The sequence below is a fragment of the Vespula pensylvanica genome, chromosome 11 (assembly GCF_014466175.1).
Source record: "Vespula pensylvanica isolate Volc-1 chromosome 11, ASM1446617v1, whole genome shotgun sequence".
Taxonomy (NCBI): Eukaryota; Metazoa; Arthropoda; class Insecta; order Hymenoptera; family Vespidae; genus Vespula; species Vespula pensylvanica.
The window spans coordinates 3,054,018-3,077,211 of NC_057695.1; the positions used below are offsets into that span (position 1 = coordinate 3,054,018).

Genomic DNA, 23,194 nt, shown 5'->3' on the forward strand with positions numbered 1-23,194 from the left:
ACCCTCTCTCTTCCTCTCTCTCTCACTTTCTACCTCCCTTTCTCCTTGGTATTTGTGATTTTTTGCAGCCAAAATTACGCAACGATCGTAAATTCGTGACCCCACGCCAGATATCTTCTAGCGTTAACGCCCTCAGCGTACAATTTCGATTTCGATCGTGATCGGCGTTTTAGTTCGCGGTTTTCTGTTCTAGTATGGGGAAAGGGAGATAGGAAATAATTGAGTGAAAGCAAAGAAGATTTACATAGCAGAAACTTAGGTAATTTATCCTTTTGGATTTTTCGATGATCATGATATTACAGCTATTAATTTTTTGGACTTTACAATAACAGGTAATTCCGACTGGTGCATTTAAGAAATCGAAAATGATCAATACATGTATGACTTTTTCAAATCCTAAAAAGACTTCCTTCGAATTATGTCGATCAAATCTTGTTTTCATTGGTTTGAAATCAGTTACAATATTTTTTCTCCGTCGATCGTGATTCCTTTGTAATTTATTCGCATTACGAGTAAATTACGTAGTTACGTTGGTGTGGTACCGATCAACCAATTAAACTCTTCCGTTACCACATGGTGCTCTCGATAAATCACGCGGTTCTCACAGTACAGTCGTTGCAAGCGAAAGGATTACTCGGCTTCATACACGTGTGATTGTGTGTCTGTACGCAAGTACACGTACATATATGTACTTATACATATATTTCCTCCAAAGTAATTGCCTTGGCTTACGTACGCTTTGTTAAAATATATCACATAATGTTTGAGTCAATCTGTACTACGTTATTCAAGTATCCGAGTAATCCGTCTTCAGTCCTCCAATTTTTAACAAATTGATTGTATTTCAATATCATTAAATTTTTATGATTCTATTCTCCAAGAAAAATATAATTTCATAAATCATCAGAATATATACATTTGGGAATTAATAATAAAACCCGAGTTGGCAGGTATGAGAAGAAAGGTAATAACATTACTAATATTGTGGTCGACTAAGGGCTCGTTAAATCCTGAGAAACTTACTTTGAAGCATTTTCGGAAACTCCAGAGTACTTATGAGACCAGAGGATAACCGAGAGTGGGGGGTAGGGTGCTCGCTCGTGGGAATACGATTACGATCGTTATAGTCGTATATTAGCATAGACGAAAAACAGACTCGTAAAACGGCGCGCCAACACTACTACCACTTCTGTTTCCATGGAAATCGTACGTTGCGTGCTTCTGACACTTCCGGTCGAATCGTTTTCGGCAAAAAAAAAAATAGGGAAACGATATTTACTTTATAGGTGCCACAAACAACGGAATCATACGTTTCGTTTATTTTCGAATTTGTATGTAGTAAAATTGCAGCTAAATGCTTATTTTGGAACAAGAGAACTGCATTGAATTATAATTCCTGACTTTTCAAAGAGAGCGATCAGAAAATTTTTATCATTAGCCAAAATTAAAATATAGTATACAAATTTTGATCTCTAATTTGATATCTTTTTCGAATATATTTCAACGGAGATCATACGATCAAACTCATTACAATTGCGAGTTAAATTTAATAGTTCAAGAAATTTCTTTTCCACTAAACAATACATAAAACTCAAACGATCACTCATGAAAAGTTCCATAGCAATTTCGACCGCACTCTTAACAAGCGTAGAAACAAGCTTAGCTATCGTTCACCCTCGCAATTATTCGCCGAAGTATCCTGTATTAACGAGCGAAGGTCTTCACGACTTATTAACGAGGGAGAAAGGGTAAAGAGGGTCGCGACGAGAGAATAATAAGTAAGGAATTTATTCAAAGCATGGAGTGAAGCGGTCAATGTCGAAGGAAAGCCGCATGAGATACAATTAAAAATTTATAAACTTTATATCTTTACCATCATTTATCATAATATGTAATTCAACATATTACGTGTATTTGATGACATACAAGTATGTGAAGATTGATTGGATCATGACTGATTTTACTCGATCAAACTTTAGTCACGGATAAACAACAATAAATTAAGTGTTAAACAAGAATCCAAGCAGATGACCATTCTTCGACCCTCTACGACCACAAAATGCAGAGGGGGTGGTAGTCTCCTAAATAAATCGACGATCGACCTTTAACCCGCTGTCGCCTTCCGATAATTTAGCTGTATCTCCCAACTCGGAGGGATTTCGGCTCCCCTCGTAGGTGTATGATGCCTTAGTTGGTAGTAGTGTTGGTATTGGTGGTGGTCGTAGTGGAAAGTGGGTGGGGTGAACGGAAGTCAAAAAATCGTCCCCACAAATCACAGCACACAATAGACCCGATTGTGTACGCTACTGCTGCGTTCTCGTCGTTGTAACCACCCCTCCCTTTCCTCCTAACTAACTACCCTCTCGTACACCCGTCCATCTCCACCGTTCCCCTCACTCTCATCCTTTTTATCTCTGGTTCTGTCGGTAAGGCAACAAAAATTAACACAGCTACTGTGCAATTTCACGTATGCAATACTAATGTACAAAAACTTAAGAAACTAATAACTTAAGAATGGATGCAGCAGTCGTCATTTCTTTAATAATTACTAACGCAATACGGATGTATATGAAATAACTTGAAAAAATATAAATACAATAAATATGAATAATATGAAATGAAATATCTATTACAACTATACCGTTTGTTTTTACTATCAGTACTATTCTTGCTACTACCATTACTGTCATTGTTATTATCGAATTACTAAACAGCATTCGCTTATATCTTTCTGATCACACTGGGCTATTTGCCCAAGGCAATAAACTTTACCTTCTATCTCTATCTATTTCTCTCTGTCTCGTTCATTCTACAAGCAGAGCATTGGATGCTGGGAGGAAAGAGGTAGGCGAGTAAGGGTTGGCGAGGAGGGTGGTGGCGTCAACGGGGTGTGACTCGCAAAAGGAGGAAATCTATTGCCGGAAGTGAGTATATTCAAGCGGCAGTCTGCGGTGCGTGTATGGAAATTCGAGACCGCCCTACCACGAAAGGGTCCTTCCCGAAACCCAAGGGAAGCCGCACGCGACGACGATTTGCTCGAAGAAGAAAAAAAACGGAAAGACTGCAGAAGAAAAAGAAAAAGAAGATAGGTAGGTTTGGAATGGAAAGAGAAAACGAGCGCTGCTGTGCTCGGCGATTTGTAGCGGAACGCCGTTGTGTTCCATCCCTGATTGTGCTTTTGCCAACGATTGATTTGTAGCGGATAAACGGAATTAGAAATTGAGACACGATCATCCTGCCTTTATTTTTTTGCTTACTACCTTTTTCTATTTGGGGTAGTTTCTTAAATCGGGGTTGAGAAAATGTTCATTGTGATTAATTATTTGCATACATTTCGTTGTTATAGATTTTCGGCTGTCGTCGAAAATAAGAAATGTAAAAAGGTCGACGTTGGAACAAACAAAAAGATACAATTTTCAGAAAGCAAAAACGTCGAAGCGAATGATACGTGGTACTGCGTGCGAAAAAACACGTCGGCCAAGTCCCACGGCTCCTTGGATCGCAGTCTAATAATCGCGAGAGATACAGTGCTCATGCGAGGTAATTCCAATCAGAAATTAAGTCGAGGCCTATCGGAGATCGCAAGATGGATCGTGTCTCTCCCCCTCTCTCTCTTTTCTTCAACAAAGAACAAGAAGAAGCGTTGCGGAGGTGAAGGAGGTAGACGATATGAAAGGAGGAGAGGGAGAAAGGATGGGGAAGGAGTATGGTGGCAGGATGCTGTGCTCTTGTCTGATTCATATAATGAAATGTCTGCGAGTTGATGAGCTCGGAGGCCCGGTAAGTATAGCGTTGAGTCCTGGCCCGTGACCCTCGTCCTGTAAGAAGAAAAAGAGCCGAGGGCAAGAAAGGAATACGAAGGGGATGGAGAGAGAAAGATAAAGAGAGGAAGAGAAAGAGAGGGAGAGAAAGAGAAAAGCAGAAGAGAAGAGAATCGAATACATCACGTCGCGTACGAGATTCATCTCATAGTTCTCACCTAACAATAAGTACTTAGTATTTCACGAATGTCTCGTTAATGCGATACTTGTCCGTTCTTCGCATGATATTACAGACATTTATAAATATTCTCCATAGATGAAATTATGCTATATTGTTTCAACATAATAATCATAAAATTGATAAAATTGTAGTGGTTCATATCTTTATGCTATTTACTATAAATATTGCTTTATAAATCAGCAAAAACAATCTTTTCTATATTTTAGGTAAAGTTGTACAAAACAAAAAAGAAAACAAAAACGGTTTGCTTCGGTACTTTTCCTAACCATTGTACAACAACGGAAAATGGGAACGGAGAAAAAGGAAGAGCTCGATATTGGAAAGCCTTTAGACATCAGCGTGCACCAAAAGCAGTGCTTCTTTAAAAATTGAAATCGAAGATGCGCACACGAGATACGCTATCAAAAAGGACTTAAAAGGAGAAACAAATCGATGTAGACGATCGATTAACGGCTTTGGCACAAGCATTATGTGTTGTGTGGTGTGTGTATGTTGTGTTTCTATGTGTCTGTGTGTGTAAGAGAGAGAGAGAGAGAGAGAGAGAGAGAGAGAGAGAGAGAGAGAGAGAAGATGGAACGAGTATGCGCGAACCTGTGGAGCTCGTACGCATCTAGGTTAATGTACATACGCGTGATTGCACGTTGTGCACCACGTCGTAGGTAGGTGCACGTGTAATCAGTGCTAATGCGTCCCTAATGGTGACTAAATACCAAATCATAGTTTGATGTGCTCCCATCAACGATGGTCCATCAGCGGAGTGTTATGCGCCGACAAACAAAATCAAACCGATCGTCGTCGTGTCCGCTTGCCTAATAACAAAAATTATATATCATTTTGCCCCTCATGCAATTACCCCACCATCGACCGCGATAATTATCGCATATAATAATTAAGAGCGAAACGCCTTTGCAAGCTGCGCACTATCAACGAAAGGCTTCCCATCTCTTTCTCTCTCTCCTTCTCCCCCTCCCTAGCCTAATAACGTTTTAACAAGCAACGCGCGAACTTAGAAAGAGGTTCTTCGTTTGAGAGAACAAGCTTGTCAAAGTAGTCCAGAAATAACGATTGGCAAATCAATTAGTTTAGGTAGAAATTAGTGATGCGAAGAGACCGGCGAGAGAGAGAGAGAGAGAGAGGAGAGGAGGAGATGCTGTTTACATCAAGAGTTTGATATTTACGTCGGGAATACTCTTTGATATAAGTATCGGTTGAAGAAGAAATTAATGTATGTAATTTGAATAATTCTAACTATCATTTAAAGAAAACAAAAAATCAATAATATATCAGTCAAGAGTAATACAGAAAATATATAGAAATATATGAGGGTAATAGCATATAAAGGAATATTGGTATGTAATTGTGTGTTAAAGTGCTAATATCAAATCAAACGAACATGATCACATAGCTATTTCTCTGACAGATAATCGATAACTCAATCGAGATAACGAACGATTTGCAGCTAGTAATAGGGTGTAGACAACATTGAACGTCTATAGAGTTATTTTGGCAAATGTTATAACTAATAATCACATTATTATGCCAATGAGAAATTGTAAATTTCATTGATATAAATAAGAAAAAATTCTTATATATGTATGCGTATATATGTATATATATATATATGTATATTATATATATACATATATATATATTTCTTATGTAGAAGGTAACTTCTGTTACATAGGAAGGGGTATTATTAGACTCATAGCTTACGGAATCTACCCACGCACGCGCGTCCCATACTATTTACATTCAGTCGTGCGTATCTACGCGTTAGGACGTGTACACGAAGACATGCTCTCTCGCCTCAAAACGAGAATGTATGAGCCCACGATATTAAGCCATAACCGTGATATTCATCGAATAAGTCTGTGGATGCTCACCAAACTTAATGTTCTTTACATTCTCCTACTTTATTATCAAAAGATACGATCGGCAGATGTTGTTTACATATTTCGCAGCAATGATCTTAATACATCAAGTTCTAATGCACCATCAATGAATTAAAAGTTGATGACACAAAAAAATTACACAATAAATAATTACATTGTTATTTGATTTTTTTTTTTTACTATAAAGATGTTTTATGAAAAGATAGATATTAATAAAAAAAAAATGTAGAAAAGAAAAGAAATCAAATTAAAAAAATTTAAATCAACGTTTCATCTTTACAATCATTCATGTATTAAAATATAGATGGACAAATTTATATATTTTTTATTTGTTACTACTTTTGTCGTGTTAAAATGGATATATAACTTTTAAAAATATATAGCTACTATATATCTGCAATCGTATTAATTTAAAATCAAAGTTAATTATTATTTTTTTCTACAGATAACGAATAGCAAAAGCATATCGAAGGCCACGGTAGATTCTTGGACGATGTTATTAAACGTAAGGCCGATGGGTCGTCGTCCCGGGAGACGTATCGTTCCAATACCGCGTTAACGAGTTCTAATGGGAGTTGGGAACGATAATCGTCGCCTCGGAGCGAGTCAAAGTTTTCTTTCTAATTAAGAAACAAATAACCGGAGTTCACGCTTGGCCCGCTTTCGGGACAGCTTCGTTAATAAACGCGGCCCGGTTATTAAACCAGAAAATTAACGTCTGCCTCGTACGAAGAGAAATAGAAAGGAGAGAAAAGGAGCGAGAGGAAAGTGAGCTCGCGAAGATGGCGGATCGGTGATGGTGGAGGTGATCGCAGTAAAGAAAGAGGGGGAAAGTTCGCAGGAAGAGAGACGTCGTCGTCGTTGTCGACCGATTCGTCTATTCATAAGAGATTTTTATTCTTCGAGGTAGATAATCTTTTGAACGCTGTCGACGACGATGATGGCGATCTTAGAAAAAGAAAAAAAATTTCATACGATCGCACTCATCAGACCATTCGATTTTCTCTCTTATTACTTCCTCCTCAAACAAATACGAAAAAACCGACAATGGAAGGCAAAATTAAAACACTCGATCTCACACATACGAAAGCTGTCTGTTATTGCATCTGAGGAAAAAGTACTTTTTAAATATAATGAAGTATGATGAATGAGAAACGTCAACTTTTAGATGGAGATAATTAAAAGTAAATAATAATTTTCAGTAGAAATTCTTAATTTAGTAGCGCGCGCGAGCGAGGGGACAGTAATTTCTTTAAGGATATTTCCAATTGTGTGACGGCGTTAAGCGTTAGCAAAGTAAAAGAGACGTTCCTGCGCCGTAGTCGTTTACGACCACGGAGTTGGTTAGGTTAGGATAAGGCACGTTCTCTGTAATTACGTTGGATGTGATAATTATGAGGATACCGGGCACTTGTCACAGTGTAACGAGCTTTCTTTTAACCGTGCGCTATCCTGCAACCTCGTCCTTCTTCTTTTGCATCCAGAAACGTAAGCAGTTTGCTTAACAAACCAGCAAACTGATACGCTTTATCCAACGTCTCCTCACAAATTAATCTCACCGCATTTTCTTGTAACATAATTATAATATAAGGTTAATGAAACAGTGTCCATTGTTTTTGTACGTGTATTCTTAGTTCATAGAATATTTTTATACGCGGACTTTGTAGTAAAAATAAATTTTTTTCAGATCCCCGGTTTACGAGGATTGTATAACAAAGGGTGGAACTTCTAGTATTTTTCTTTAAACAATGCAATGATATATATATATATATATATATATCATTAAATCGATTTATTTTTAATTAAAAATTTCCACTAAAATATTATCTACTCATAGGGAATTAAAAAGATAGCATGGCCTTGTAGAGAAATCTCTCATGATATACATCTACTTTAACACCGAAATATATAACTATTGAAAATCAATTATTTTCAAAATAAACGTGCACTAAACACTAACAATCTTCAAAATAACTAACAATAGGGAAGAGTGAAAGGATCCGATCTTAAGTTCTGAGAAAAGAGAAAATAACGAAGTAGTGAAAATGAAGAGAAACAAAGAAAACAGAAAAAAAGTAAACAGCAAAGGAAAGAGTGTCGTTCGTGGCATCCTTCTTCCTGGAAGCGTCTCACGAGCCGCTCGCAAATAAACCGATCGTAAACCGTACTCGATTCGAGTTTGTCGGTACATAACGCGAGTACTTCCCGTGCCGTATGCATGCGACCGCGTCGCTGCGCATAGTTTGTGAGTGCGAATAAGAGCAAAGAAGAAGGATGAGAGAGAGAGAGAGAGAGAGAGAGAGAGAGAGAGAGAGAGAGAGAGAGAGAGAGAGAGAGAGAGGAAGCCATAGAAAAAAGTGAGAAAAGCGTGCTGGGGTCGTCTTTTTACGAGCAGTGTGGCGAATGTGATCACGTACAGCACGTATATATATATATATATATATATATATATATATATATATATATATACATGTACATATACATACATGTAATATGAGCCAATAACTAATCCAAGATAATTTGTTGTATACTTATTTAAAGAAAAATATTTCTAAATCATATATGAGAATTTTATTATATGCTCATTAATCAAGAACGGTGTACATCAGCAGATAGTTGCTTTTATAACATAAAAAGAATGTGTGTAATTCTTTATTAATGCGTTCACACGAAGTAGTTTACCTCGCCGAGAATGCATATACCTACATATATTTGGGATAGCGTTAATAGATTTATCTCTACTACTGCGACATATTATTTCTCCGAGTAGTGATGGAGATCGTGGTCTGTAAGCACCACCGCGGACGACTTTAATATCCCTATGTGCACTTTTTTTTATTAGCGTTACGGCGCTATGAATAAAAGCCACCGGAAGAGCCAGCGAAGGGTGGGAAGGCGTTTCTTTCTCCGACACCATAGTTCTCGGATAGACGTTCCACGACGAACGATGAAAGAGAAAGAAAGACAGAGAGTGAGGGAAGAAGAGAAGGGAGGAAGCTTTTACGACTACTCTTGGAAGAGTATGGGTCCTGCGGTTACTTCTTTTTCATAGGAGGTAAGGACAATCGAGGTGTGAGATACAAAGATAGCGTCTCTGTCCGGTATTCTAAAGTAGGTATGAAGCATAAATTAAGGTTTAAATTTCATTTTTTCGTAAAATGCTTAATTTAACGTTATTCTGGAGACAACAGCTTAGCAACATTCAACTTCATTAGTTTTTCTCGCGAATGATGAATAACCTGACAATGTATCGACGACTCTGCGAAACATATAATTCTGGAACTTCACCTAACACCCGAGAAACCATTAATTTTCTTCTTCGGGAAAAATAATCGATTAAGAAAAATCCACGGTAGGAGAGCCGACCAATCCTATCGGCGAACCCCCCAAAATTCGTTGATCCTACATAAAGGTAGTTACTTTGCACGGCACATTTCCTTCGCTTTTCATACCTTCCTTCGCGACCATAAAATATCGCTTAGCGTTTCATAGTTCTCTCGAACATCGATAACCAACGAGCGATCAAAAAATTTTACATCTAGCTTGAATGGAAAAAACAACTCCGAGGAATGAGAACCTTCGTCAGAGTTTTGCCCGCGTTTTTCCATTCTTCTCATGTAATTAACAATGTAATTAATATGCATACAAATGCTATACCATTAACATTCATTTACGCTTTAGTTGTGAAAAAGAAGTTGGACGAAGAACACACACAGCGAATTTCATATTTATGATTTCTACTTCAACATCATCTCATTGTTTCATTTTCGACATTACAAACAACTCAGTTTTAATATTTCTTTTTTCTATCCCTTAATGCGAGTCGTCCGATTGAAAAAAGTTACTTCGGAGTTAAAATTTCAGTGGAGTATCGAATAACTTACTTAAAAAATCTACATTACAAATTATCTTGAAATTATCAATTCACAAATTGAAAGATTCGAGATTTATGTCGATTTGCCATGTAAAAAAACAAAACTAGCATATTTTCTGTGACGAACCGCGGTATTTCGCGTGAACACCGTTCTTGACTTGTTCGTCCGGTTTTCGCTCAGTTTTCGTACTTACGAGAACGTTTAAGGGGTACCTCCTTTGCGATCACATATAAACCGTACGTCGGATGTAGCGCGTAGCATCGGAGCAAGAGCTCGTTTACTAATTATTAATAAACTAATTGCGGCTTCCGTTCGGGGCACGCCTTTCTCGCGTAAATCAAGACGTGCCGTCGCGATGAACACCGGGCTCCCTTTAAGCTCCAGTCTCTCTCTCTTACACTCTCTCTCTCTCTCTCTCTCTCTCTCTCTCTCTCTGTCTCTCTTTCGCATGAACTGCTCTTTACACGCCATGTGTGAAATATTTATACGCGTGCCTCTGCAGACCGGATTTCGTTGCTAAAACGATGAGATAATAAAATGATTTGTAAAGATACACTCATGATTAAAGTAATCGATAGAAAAAAAGGACAAATATTACATATAAATATATATGTTTTCATAGGGTGAGAGTAGTTTCATAAAAAGAAATATAAAGAATATCATTTTAATGATAGCACGAACTAGATTGTTTTAATTTGCCGTGTATCACAGGTTCTTGATAGATCGTAAAGTCAATAATTTTCTATAGTCGTTCTCTCCTCTATAACTCAGGAACATAAACGGGCGATCATAATAAGCCACGTTGAGTCGATGATTTATCGTTCGACCAATACGTATATCTACTTCTAACGTTATAAACGGCTGTGCAATTACAGTTATATCGAACTCAAGACTGGTTTCCACTCCTTAAGCATTGCTCGCATTGAAACATCATTTATTTTATTAATTATATCCAAAAGCAACAAATAGAACTAATATACGGATTTGAACTAGAATACATGCTGATTTTTCCGTAGGATTGCTTTTTACATATGAAAAGAGAAATCAGATACTCCAATTTCAAAAGAACAAGAACGCGTATAGCATTTTTACCGCTGGGATTCTCAAAAGATAACGAAGAAAGGGGATCATAGACCAGTAGTATGGTAAAAGAGTACAGGAGGTATCCATGGCGAAAAACACAGACCTGACATCACGTACCACGTGATATTAGTTCATATATCGCGAGTAAACATGCAGCGACGCATAGAGAGTGTAAAAGTGTAGCTGTGGTCTCGTACGGCTTAGGAAGAAGCGAGTGAAAGAGAGAGAAAGAGAGAGAGAGAGAGAGAGAGAGAGAGAGAGAAAGAGAGTTAGGGAGAGGGAGAAAAACAGAGAAAGAGAGAGAGAAAGAGATAGTTAGAGAGGGAGCAAAACAGAGAGAGAGAGAGAGAGAGAGAGTGAGTGAGAAGGGAGGAAGGGCACGTATTTGATGTAAACTATAAAAGCAACCCCTTCTTCGTGCCACTTGCTACCCCTTGTCCCACCTTGTCTTTCTCTCTCTTTCTCTCTTTCTCTCTTTCTTTCTCTTTCTATTCTTTGGTAACCTGCTCGCTCGCGTAGCATATTGAATCTTATGAATCCACAGGCCGTGCGGTTGGGGCCACCTTTGCAAAGAAAAATTTAATTTCCCACGATTTCAGGCTTTACGCTGTTATGGGCAGCTATGATTGCTATGATCAAGCTACGATCCATCTGCTCGTCGAACAGAGGGAATAAATGACGTGATATATAATTAGAAATATATGTATTTTGCTTTATATCGATTTCGTCGTTACTAAGTTTCTATGAAAGAAATTTTTCATTTGTTATAATTTTCTTTCAAATCAATTTCACAAACAAAATTTGTATTGATACAGATTATATTTCTCGTACGTAGTACTACAAATAATCGTTAGTAAATATTCGGGGATTATGTTTTACAATGTTTTAATAATATCATGCTCATGCATAATGAACATATATAACAAGCAGCAAAAATAGTTAATTGCTTAAACCTTTTTACCTCTACGATACGAAATGAGAATAACGCTGTAGCTACGTATTCGAGCCAACGAATCAAAACAACGGCTATGTTTCGAAAGAGCGAGAAAGGAAGAAAAGAAGAAAAGTAGAAAAAGAAAACTACGTAGTTAATCCTGCCTTTCAATCGTACCGGAAGACCGAAAACGCACGCACCGTACTTTTCCGTTCACTTTTTGAATTCCCGATCCTTCACCCTAGTCCTGTTCTTTTTTTTCTTCTCTCTTTTCGATTCCACGTAATGCGGAGGCTGTTTCATGCCGCCAGAAAAAGGCACCCTCTCTTTCTCTCTCTCTCTCTCTCTCTCTCTCTCTCTCTCTCGTTCTCTCTCTCTCAACCTGGCGCATTGGTTACAGCGGAAATAATGTCGGTGCACTTTGAAAGTCGGTGAGAGAGCGGAGAAGAGAAGCTTCGGAGGATAACAGGAAAGTGGTGAGACGCAAGGGTGGTTTCGAAGGGTGGTGCTCGGAGAAGGAGAAGGGTTGGAAAACGAAGAGAGAAATCGACAGGAAGAAGAGAGAAAGAGAAAGGATGCTGGAGGAAGGGATTCGAGGTTGAGGGTGGAAAGATGGCTGGGGGTTGGAGGGAGGTAGAAACGGGGGCGAGAATATTGGTTGACTTGTAATACCGAGAGTGGAGGAGGCAGGGACCCGGCGAATATTAAATATATTATTACATTCATTCTCATTTCCCTTTTAGCTACGGCATACTTGCTTGTTCCCTTCATTCTAGCGATAACTTCGAGCTGGCTTTGAACGCAAACAAGTAAGTGGTTATAAATACATGTAGATATTCATTTCATATTTCCTAAATATGTAAATTCTATAAATAGTTAAACAAGTAAGCGCAATAAGGTTCATCGATATTCTTTGTGCATAAAACAACAATGTATAAACAAAAACACTGCAGTATTTTGTTTGGAATATTAAAAACAAGATATATGAACGAATTAAAAAATAGTTCAACAAATTTATCGTCATCTGTGTGTATATATATATATGTGTGCGTGTGTGTGTCACTCGAAAATTTCTCATTACTCTCTGTCTCTTTCTTTTTCTCTTCTAATGGTTCCTCATTATAGATAGGAACCACGGCTAAGAGAGATGGAGTGAGAGAGAGAGAGAGAGAGAGAGAGAGAGAGAGAGAGAGAGAGAGAGAGAGAGGTATAAAGCATCGTGGAATGTGTGTACGATGCAAACACATAATCGAGGATATTAAACGTAATTAGCTACTCCTGTAAGCATGCGCTATAGATACATCGAACAGGAATATGTATCGATATATCGATCGATGGTTACGCGTTCATAGACGACGAGCTGGACTGAATGTGTATCGAAGGCCTTTCCATTAGCGTACCAACTCTCTATCGTTTCACCCCAACCCTCTCAGCTCACCCCACTCTTTTATCTTTACCCGTCTCCCAGAGTCTCTGATTTCTCTCGTGGGAAATACATCCTCTCGTTTCTAATTATTTTGCCTCTTCCACCAATGATCCATTTCTCCATAAGTCTCAAACATCGCTCACCTTACACCTGAAATAAAATAAACACATTTACAAATGCTTTTCTTTTCTCTTGTTAAATATAATTTATTCTTTATTTAACGAATCTTATTAAACTTTCAAAATCATATAAGATTTCTAAGGATGAAAATGGAAGCTTAAACATAACGTTTTTTTAGAAACGACGTAATTATTTTCAATGACGTTTTAAAAAACGGTGTCATTCAGTTCTAAACGTTGAATAATAACAGACATTCAACTACCATACCAGGAATGGATACTTTCGGTTACAAGAGCGTTGCCACTCGAGATATTCGGACTACCATTTTGCATGTGTGTATGTGCTCTAAGTGCGAACGCGTAAGATGTATACTCCCACATCAACTGGACGGTGTTTTACAACGGAACGTAATACGACTTGTGAGAATCACAAAACACGTGGGCGTACAAAGATGTCTCTCTTTTGGTACCTTGTATGGACGTCAATGGCGTAACTTTAAAAGTCCGATTTCTTTTTCTTTCTTACTTGGTTTTTCTATTCTCCTATTGTGGAAATTAAAGGTTTAAGATGATTTGAAAACAAAATGATTATCTTTACAAATCGTTTGACGATTTTTGTAACTAATTCGATACCAGCAAATTAATGCATTAAATAGATATTAAATATTTTACAAGAAATTATGAGATTTTTTTTTACAGTATCACAATTTTTTAAAGATTGAAAATAATATCAAACTTGCAGAACTTCGTCAGCTTACAAAGTTTCAAATCTTTTTGTCTTCTTTCTTAACGATACATTAATAACAATTTCATATAAGGTTTCAAGAAGAAAAGAAGTAAATTGATAGCTACGCTAGTGGAACTCGTACAATCTACGTATTTCTGCCCACGCGTTCTCATCGTCCGATCGATGGAAATCGATACGATCTCGTTAGGTATCTCACGAACCGTTCTCGAAAGCGATCTGGATGATCCAGAGACATCGATGACCTCTCCATCTCTCGATGTGTTGGATTCATTTTATACGTATATATGTACATATATTGCATACATACATACATACATACATACATACATACATACATACATATATATACATATATATATATATATATATATATATATATATAGGCCGTATATTTGTATAATACTATTTTTTTGTATAATTTTTGTAAAACAAAAATTTCTAATTTTGACAATAATCATATTGTTTCTTTATCGATAATTATTTAATAGTAATAAATTTATTTATCTATCGCATCTAGATATATATCTACTCAATTTGACTGTTCCGTGAATGGAGTGTTTCCACTACGGTATCCACATGCCTTTTGTAAATAACTTTTTCGAAAATGGTCTAGAGAGAGATGGTCTACACTTTTTCACAGACCTATGAAAAGCGCGTTGCCATGTAACGTATATCAACGATTTTTGAAACATTGCAAATGGACGTAACAATGGTAAAAAACGAAAATGCATTTTTCGTAAGATTTATTTTTTCTGGTTTTATTCTATTAAATTTACAAATATTATATATATTTCATAGATGACTCCTATATATGCCTTCTATGAATCTAAAAAATCGATGATTTATCAGGAAAAATTAACGTCACAGAATTTTTACTACGTTCGCGAGACTCGTTCGAAATTTTGGTAAAATTATCAGAATTCGTTTGTGAACTCGAATCCGTTTTTAATTATCAACATAGACAGAAGAAAAAAATCATGAATTCGTTCAACCAGTACTCATCCGTTCGCGGCAAAAAGTGAACTTGCCGAGATGTAATATCGGCGGTTAAGAGAAAAGCGTAGCCAAATCAGGGATGATTGCCACGGCAAATCACGCGCTACGCGCTTGACTAATGCGCGGCTGAGTCGGATAAATAATGCAGCGAGAGTGCGATTAGCTAATGCACACCCGCACCTCGTTTATATCCCCATCTGCACATCCCCCCCGTTTCTCTCTTCTTTATCCATTCTCTCCTCTTCTATCCTGAATCAACTCATCGAGCAAGCTTCCATCGTTCGCGATCATATTTTTCAAAGCGAACGTCAATGTCCCGCCGAGGATATTCGCACCAACGATTACGTTTTTCAAATAGATCCTTGCCTATCATTCTTTCCTTTCGTATCGTTTTTACGTTTCATCCGTCTGATTCTCTTAATAAGCGGTCAACGTCGTCGACGGACATTTTCATTTTGGTATATTCCAGCAGTTTATTTGGGAATGTTCTGATCACGTCTGTTCGCGAATTCAATCTTCTTGGGGTTTCAAATTTGATTATTTCCTACTGGATACCTACATTGAATTTTTTTCTCCATCATGGCACGAGCGAAACTTTAATACTCTATAATCTCTTGTATAAAATTTAAAATACAAAAAATTATTTATTTTATTATCGAGCAATATCGAGCTTCATTGGGAGAGAAGATCGATTCGTCGTCGAGGAGATGTTGCAAAGTCAATTGAAATTCATAGGTTATCGCTCGAACTTTCGAATTTCCCCAGCAATTTCCCGTGCGTGCGAGCGGGAACGACTGAGGCGCGTGTACCGGAAGTACTGAATGCAGCATGTCGGAAATCGCGACAAGAATTACTCAAACTCGTGCGAGTTCGGGTGGACTTCGTGTTCCTTTTTTTTTATCACTTCGTTGTCTTCAGAAATTTGAAGGAAAGCAAAAAGAGAAGAAAAAAAATGGAACGAGTAATGTTAACTGACTATTAGAAATACGAAGAAAAATTCGAGGAAAAATTCAAGTTTCCCGCACTTTTCTTGCAATGCTAGGGAATTCGTGCAGTGACGTAGAAGAAGTACGAAAACGAGGTTGGCAGTTGAAGGGGAGAACGACCAGGAGGAGGAAGAGGAGATGACGGGGAGGGAACCTCGATGGTGGTAACGTGCGCTTGGTTTCGCACCAACGGATATCCCGGCGAAATCCGATAAACCGCAAAAGGCTATTTGTTAGAATGAAAAAATCACTTCCTACGCGTACGTCCACGTCCTGATAAACTCGACGGATCGTATCACCGGCTGCGATACGTCAAAACAGAAACGGCGTGAATTCAATATCCCGATTTCAAAGTCCACCGACATATATGTACGTTACTCGATCTACCATCCTCCACAACCCTCTGAAATCTCTCCTCCCTACTCTCTCTTTCTCTATCTGTCTCTGTCTCTTCTTCTGGAACCTTCATTTTCGTCCTTCTGTCTAAATAGCGAGGAGCAGACAGTTATCCTAGAGGGAGCTACGTTCGTTCAAAGATTTTTCAAATTGTAATGAAAGGTTCAATTTTACACGATAATACGGTGACCTCTGATTTTAATAAAAATACAATTAGTTCTTAATACCAAATACGCAAATTTCAAGCAAACGCAAAGAATGTTTAATCTTATAATAGCATGCAAAAGCTTTTAATATCTATAAAGTATGTATCCTTGGTTTTAATGGAAATACCACAAAATGCAATTATTTGCTAATGTAAAATATCATTTCATCATTATCGCGATTATTAAACGCATAGTGAGATTAATTTTGCGGCTGTTATCACTACCGATCCGAGGTGGATCGTTATGGCAAATAATAGAAGGGTTAGGACGTGTGTGTTAGAGAATAAGAGAGATAGAGAGGGTACGAAAAGATGGAGGTGGAAGTGTCAGGCGGCAAGGAACGAACGAGGCAAAGATAATGGAGGTATTCATAAGGGTTGCTGGCTCCTTATCGTATAAATGACGCGAGAAGCCGCACTCCGATACGTTATACACGCCTCGTTCGAGCTGTGGTTTGATAACGGATGTGGACGATGTACCGGTCCTTTCCGGTATTCTCGGTTAGGCGAATACGTCTCTTGCTTCAGTGATTACTATGCCGACTGCAAGACCATAAATGTTACTGCAATAACAGTCTCCTATCGCACTACCACAAATTCACAAAAGCGTATACATTTCACAGTTATGTTCTAATATGCCTCTGCGACGTTAGAAAATATATTACAAAATTATGAAGTACGCGATAAACTTAAGGAATATTTTGACAGATATCATTGCACGAATTCTGACCAATTCGGCCGCTATTAAGTATAACCATTACCGCAGGAAGAATGACCAGCTCTAAACACAGAATGAAGTGAAAAGCGAAAACAGGCAAACAGACCGATGAACGAGGACTATGTGGATGCAGAGGCAGGTGTCATTAAATCACAGAAACAGCCTCTGTTATTGACTCCATGGACAAATTTATCGTCGGTGGGCTATGCGTTTCGTTGTGTAGTGGGTCCTCGACGTTCTAGCCCCCATACCACCGGTCAGTACGGTCACCAGTGATGGTTCTCTTCCCTTGGACCACCACCAGACTCACAAGCCACCCTTTCTGTACCCACCACCCGTCATTGTTCTGGTTTATTCGGTGATTTGTGGATTTTACTGGTCGTCCACCACCTCCTCCTCTTCCACGTACTTTCCATCAACCCTCTTTTCCTCCACGTTTCGTCTCTTCTTGTACAGCCTCAGTCGTATTCTCGCACCTTTAGTTGCCTGCTCGATTTAGAACTAAAATCCGCGAATGTTGACGATACCAATCTTTCGCGATAAATTAATATTAATAATGATATTTAGTTAAAGCTTTCACATAACCGAAGAGTATCATAAATTCCATTTCCCAAGCAACACGTATTAAAATTCCATTTTTAGTATTATCTTGTCACAATGACGCACGTACTCTATCATAGAATCTGATTTGTACATGAACAAATATGGACGACGAAGTCTGTTTCAGAACTGTCACCTATCAGTTTCCGTTTGTTATACGAGTTTCACGTGCTACTGGTAATTGGACTACACTCCATTTTTTTTTTCCTGGCAGCCTGTAAAAATCAACGTAACTCTGATTTCGACGATGTAGTAACAATTACTACGTTTTTCCTCTATAACTTATTGAAGTATTGATAAAATGCCTCTCATAGACCGAAAGGTTCGCTATCTATTTTGGTTTCATAAAATAAAAAGTGATGTAATGTTCTAGATCGTATATATTAAGTTACGGTACGAAAACTATAATGGACTTTAGAACATATAATTAAATACAGAGTTCATCGATAGATAAACATTATGGAATCACAACAGTTTTCGTAATTTAAATCTCAGTAAGCGTTTATCAATCGAAGAAAATTCAATAGCGAAGTCTCGAGTAGAAAGTCTTGGGCAAGAAAAAAAAAAGGAAAGAACGAAATAGGCAAAAAGAAAAAATGGAGTTTCGATTCTTCGTTCACGAGGAGGAGAACCATGCGATTATCAGGCCATTTTGTTCGAGCTTTCGAGAACTCTCGTTGGTTTTCGCTCTTTTACTCGCGAGATTCCAACTCGCGCATTTCGCGAATGGCCGATCGCTATTAAACGGAACGAAACAGAGGAGGAAGAACGGGGTGGTGATGGTTGAGGATAAGCATAAAGAGAGAGAAAGAGAGGAATAGAAAGAGAAGAAGCGTAGAAGAGGGTGGAAGGGAAAAGAGAACGGGTTAGAGGGAGAAACTGCGAGGTGTCTGCTAGTGTGAGAAAGAGAGATAAAAAGAGAAAGAGAGAGGGAGAGAGAGAGAGAGAGAGAGAGAAAGAGAGAGCGCATCGCGCCGGCACTTAGGCCTGGCTTTTAATCTTCGAGCCTCGAGAAGAGCTCTAATTAGAGCTGGCTCTAGCTCTAGCTACGAGCCCGAGCTCCGTTATAAGCAGGAGTTAGAGTAGGTACCCCGGTAGGAGGTGGAGGTATGTTTAGTTTTTAGCCGAGCGCGCAGTTACACGCGGTGGTAATTAAAATCTTGATTAATGCACGTGTCCATCAGGGCCGCCTCTAATGAACTTTCACGTCGCCTGCACTCTTAAGTCCACACACGAAAGCATCATGATCGTCTTCTTATTATTCTTCTTATTCTTATTCCTCTTCTCCTTCATCCTTCCTCCTCCTCTTCGTTTTCTGCTTCTTCGTCTTTTTCTTGAAGGAATGGGATACGATCCTAATCGTTCTATCTCGATCGGTGAAAGATCGCTCTTGAACGAGTTTAACGATCCAGAGGTAAATGCGAAAAATGCTGTCTATACGATCTAACTCGTGGTCTCATTTACCCGATCTATTTTGTATTAAATGCATTACGAAAGAATTAGCAATAGATTTCTCTTTCCCTTCCAAGTACAGTATCTATTCATCGGAGTAATATCATATAAAAAAAAAAATAAATATCTCTCTCTTTCTCTTCCTCTCTTATTCTCTAATTTTTTGCGCACGCACGCTTTCATCGACTCTCTAACTATGAAATTGTACGCGTTTCGTCGCGTTTGAAAATTTTGATGAAACAAATTCCACATCGGGAAGCTCTTTCTCTCTTCCTCTCTCCCTCTCTCTTTCTCACTATTCGCCGATCCCGTTCGTCCGAGCAAGGTGGAATTCGTTTAATGAAATTTAAAATGTTGTTTGGTTCGTTTATTGAATTTATGAAGATATTACGTTGAGTTGAAGTAGTTCGTCGAATGGAATAAAATAAAATAAGCGATATGTGCTCGTCCGACCGCGATACAAAGATAAAAAGAGAGAGTATGGTTAGACGAAAAGGAGGAAAAGAATGAAAGAGGTAGAAATGGTACATAATGAGACCCGGTTAAAAAAGAGATACATTGGAAAATAAGTTTGTAATAACGACGAGGCCACATCGATTGCCGTTAATTAATTTGCGGTGGGAGTGATCAATAAGTGGGAGATATAAAACGATTCCCGACAAAAAGAGAATCATAACCAATGCGAACAGGCAAAATGGGCTTGCATATGAGCTTACCGGAATCGTTGGAAATTAAATCGAAGCATCCTATTGATATCTCTCTACCTATTTTCTCTTTTTTCTTTCCTTTCATCGGGTTACATCTATCCTCTATGTGTGTGTGTATGTGTATGCATATACGCATGCATATAATTACCTTTCATTTTTTGTACGCATGTACAAAACTCTTTTCCAGTTACCCACGACCTAATAAGATACTCGCACTAATAATTAATAATCTGTCAATAATGATAACTTCTTCGAAAATGCTTGTTTGATTTTGACAAATGTCATGAAAAAAAAAGAAAAAGAAAATTAATTACATTGCCGCATTTCACGTCTTCCTGATTAAAATGAAAAGTACAAACTGTAGTGAGTTATATCTCTACATACAAAATTTTTATATAGATTTGATTCTTATATTCACTTCTTTCTTTTGCAATCCTATAACGCCATCCACTCATAAACAAGAGAAACATTCGTACACAAAAAAAGAACGTGCCCCCGATAATTATGATACGACGCTATCTCGTAATTATGCCCGTAATAATTACTCGTACAAATTCATCTTGCGGACGGAAGGTTAAATAATCTTCCATATCTTGCTGCCGAGCCATCGTCGTCGTCGTCGTCGTCGTCGTCGTCGTCGTCGTCGTCGTCGTCGTCGTCGTCGTCGTCGTCATCGTCGTCGTCGTCATCGTCGTCGTCGTCCTCGTCGTCGCAGTCGTAGTCGTTGTCGTTGTACTCGTCCTACCGTGCTCCCACACTTTTCCCCTTAATTAAAAATCATGAATTAATCAGATCGTTAGTAATCAGGCGCTCGTCTTCTCGCGTGGACGCTCTTTCGTCTCTAAATTTCTCTCACTCGTCTCGCCTCAAATAGACGTCGTAGTGCTTTTACGGTCCCTTTAGCCTTCCAACCTCCCACCCCCACCACCCCCATCGAGGCGGCGCGCCGTTCGTTAAGGGTGGATTCATCCCCCAAATTAAATCAATTACCATACTAAGGCGGATTTTCGGAAAGCTCGACTTCTACCAACACCCACCCTTATATCTCTGTCTTCCTCTCTCGCACTGTCTATTTCACCCTATCCGTCTTTCGTTTTAACCCTGTCTTTTGACAACGTTTCGTATACTCGTTACTCTCTAGCAAAATACGTTTTACTCTTATCGAGAAGAAGTCACGTTGTTTAATGGGAAGTACTTTAGAAGGGAATAGAAATGAGCTAGACGACAATGTGTTTATTGTAACGCAAAGGTAGTTAGATTTCGTTAAGTGAGTGCAAAATTTTCGTTTTATAAGTTTATTTTAAGATCTCTTAACGTTTTTAAATTTCTTACTTTTTTTATTTAATAATCTTATTAAACAGATTTCAGTTATCGTTACAATATCTCAAAAGTTCATTGTTATCAAAGACCAAATTAATGATTAATCAAATTTTATTTCATTTTACAAAAATATTCCACACATTCTAGAAATTGCAAATAGAAGTAAAAGTATCGAGCTCGAGATGTGTCACGAAAAGAGCACTAAGAGATGGATCGTGGTGAGCGTTAGACATTTCTCTCCATCCTGGACGTTCTCGAACTTCGTTTGAATTTCACTTGAGGAGACGCTAAAAGGTTCCGAGGTTGTATCAGAAAGATTTTGCTTTTAGCACATTCACGATAAAACGCGTCCATCGACTTCGACGACTACGTCGGTAGTCCACGGTCTTTGCGTTTCGTCCTTTCTGAAGTACTTCCGTCATTTTATGATAGGCTTCTTTTATAACAACGGTAATGCATTCTCTTTCGAAAAAGAAAAGAAACCATAAGACTACATGCAAAGTGACACATCCTTGAAATCACGAGGAGTATTTAATTTTATGGTAAAGCTCATAGACCATAGAAGACTTTTTACTTTCGATAATCGATCGATCTTAACGAAATATCAATACAAAACGAAATCGGACTTGCGTCTTATCGTCTCATAGTTAGCAAAGAAGCCAAACTGGGCTCTTCGATTAAAAGCGCCAAGTGTCGCTGGAAAGGGCAATAAATAACGCCTCGTCGTTAGAGACCTTCCGATCTACCGAATGAAAAAGAATGGCCGCTCTTAATCGCTCTTCCAATCGGTTAATGCACCGCTCGTGGCGCTGCGGTAAGCTGAATAAATGGTCCTGTTCGCTCTTTCTCTTTTTCTCATTTCTGACCGTACTCGTACTGCCCACCTTCGCTTCGAGTTGATTTTTTTTATCAATCAACCATCGGCTCTCGACTTCATCGGTAACTAACATAGAGACCGTTAATCGGACGAGCGATTGCTTCCTTCAGATAACGAACCATTTGGAAATCAAAAGTATTCACTTGGAAAGTTTTCCTTTTCGTTTATCTTACCTTATACGGCACATCAGAACTTTGGTCAAGTTTCAATACAACCTAAAAAGGATAAGTTTCCCAAAACAAAGGAAGATCCTGATCTCAAATCAGTTTATCCACAATCGCTTCACGTATTGCTTTGAAAGCAATTTTACGATCAAATATTTCAAACAATTGTTCACACTTTTTCCATGAAATCTGAAACATTATCGAACTCGATAAAATTCGTTTGAAAAGCCCAGAGCATCGAACAATATCAGCCCCTGACACCGGCACTCTCGGCGTAGCAACGAAATCAGATCGTTATCCAATCGGAAAAGGAAGAACTACATCGAGAAGGAGACGGAAAAATCAAGATCGAAAGAAAGAGAAAAAAGGTCTACACGAAAATCCTACCGATCCTATAACGACCACCTTTAGGCGTATCTCCAACGGGTAACAGCAAGTACAACACCAAGTCCATTCAATCTAATACTTCTAGGGGGAGGGGGGTTGGAGTAGTGAGGAGGTAGGGGAGAAGGAGGAGGAGGGTTAGCAACAACCATTTGAACTCACACAGCCAAAGGGGTCGACACGAGCGTGGTTAGGGGCAGTTTAATATCGGATAATTGAATCCGAGCCACCCACCCTCTATCCACACGAGGCCTCTGCTTCGCTCTGAGCCCGGAGGAACGAGAGAGTGAGAAAGAGCGAGAGAGAGAGA

At 38.5% G+C, this 23,194-nt stretch overlaps 1 protein-coding gene and 1 long non-coding RNA gene across 4 annotated transcripts in view; one reads left to right on the plus strand and one right to left on the minus strand.

The window, feature by feature from the left end:
• LOC122632958 overlaps positions 1-4,538 on the plus strand; it is a 7,957-nt gene extending 3,419 nt beyond the window's left edge. The window contains exons 1-3 of one of the 3 annotated variants that reach the window (XR_006327980.1): positions 2,671-3,089; positions 3,347-3,540; positions 4,209-4,538. This is a non-coding gene — a long non-coding RNA (uncharacterized LOC122632958). Of the gene's footprint in view, positions 1-2,670; positions 3,090-3,346; positions 4,143-4,208 lie in introns of those variants that run through there. The other 2 variants (XR_006327982.1, XR_006327981.1) reach the window with 2 other exon arrangements.
• The window catches only part of LOC122632951 (thyroid receptor-interacting protein 6), a 217,738-nt gene that overhangs the window by 184,444 nt on the left and 10,100 nt on the right, over positions 1-23,194 (minus strand). The window contains exon 2 of the mRNA XM_043820284.1: positions 13,356-13,362. The gene's annotated coding sequence lies outside the window, so the exon portion shown is untranslated. The remainder of the gene's footprint in view (positions 1-13,355; positions 13,363-23,194) is intronic.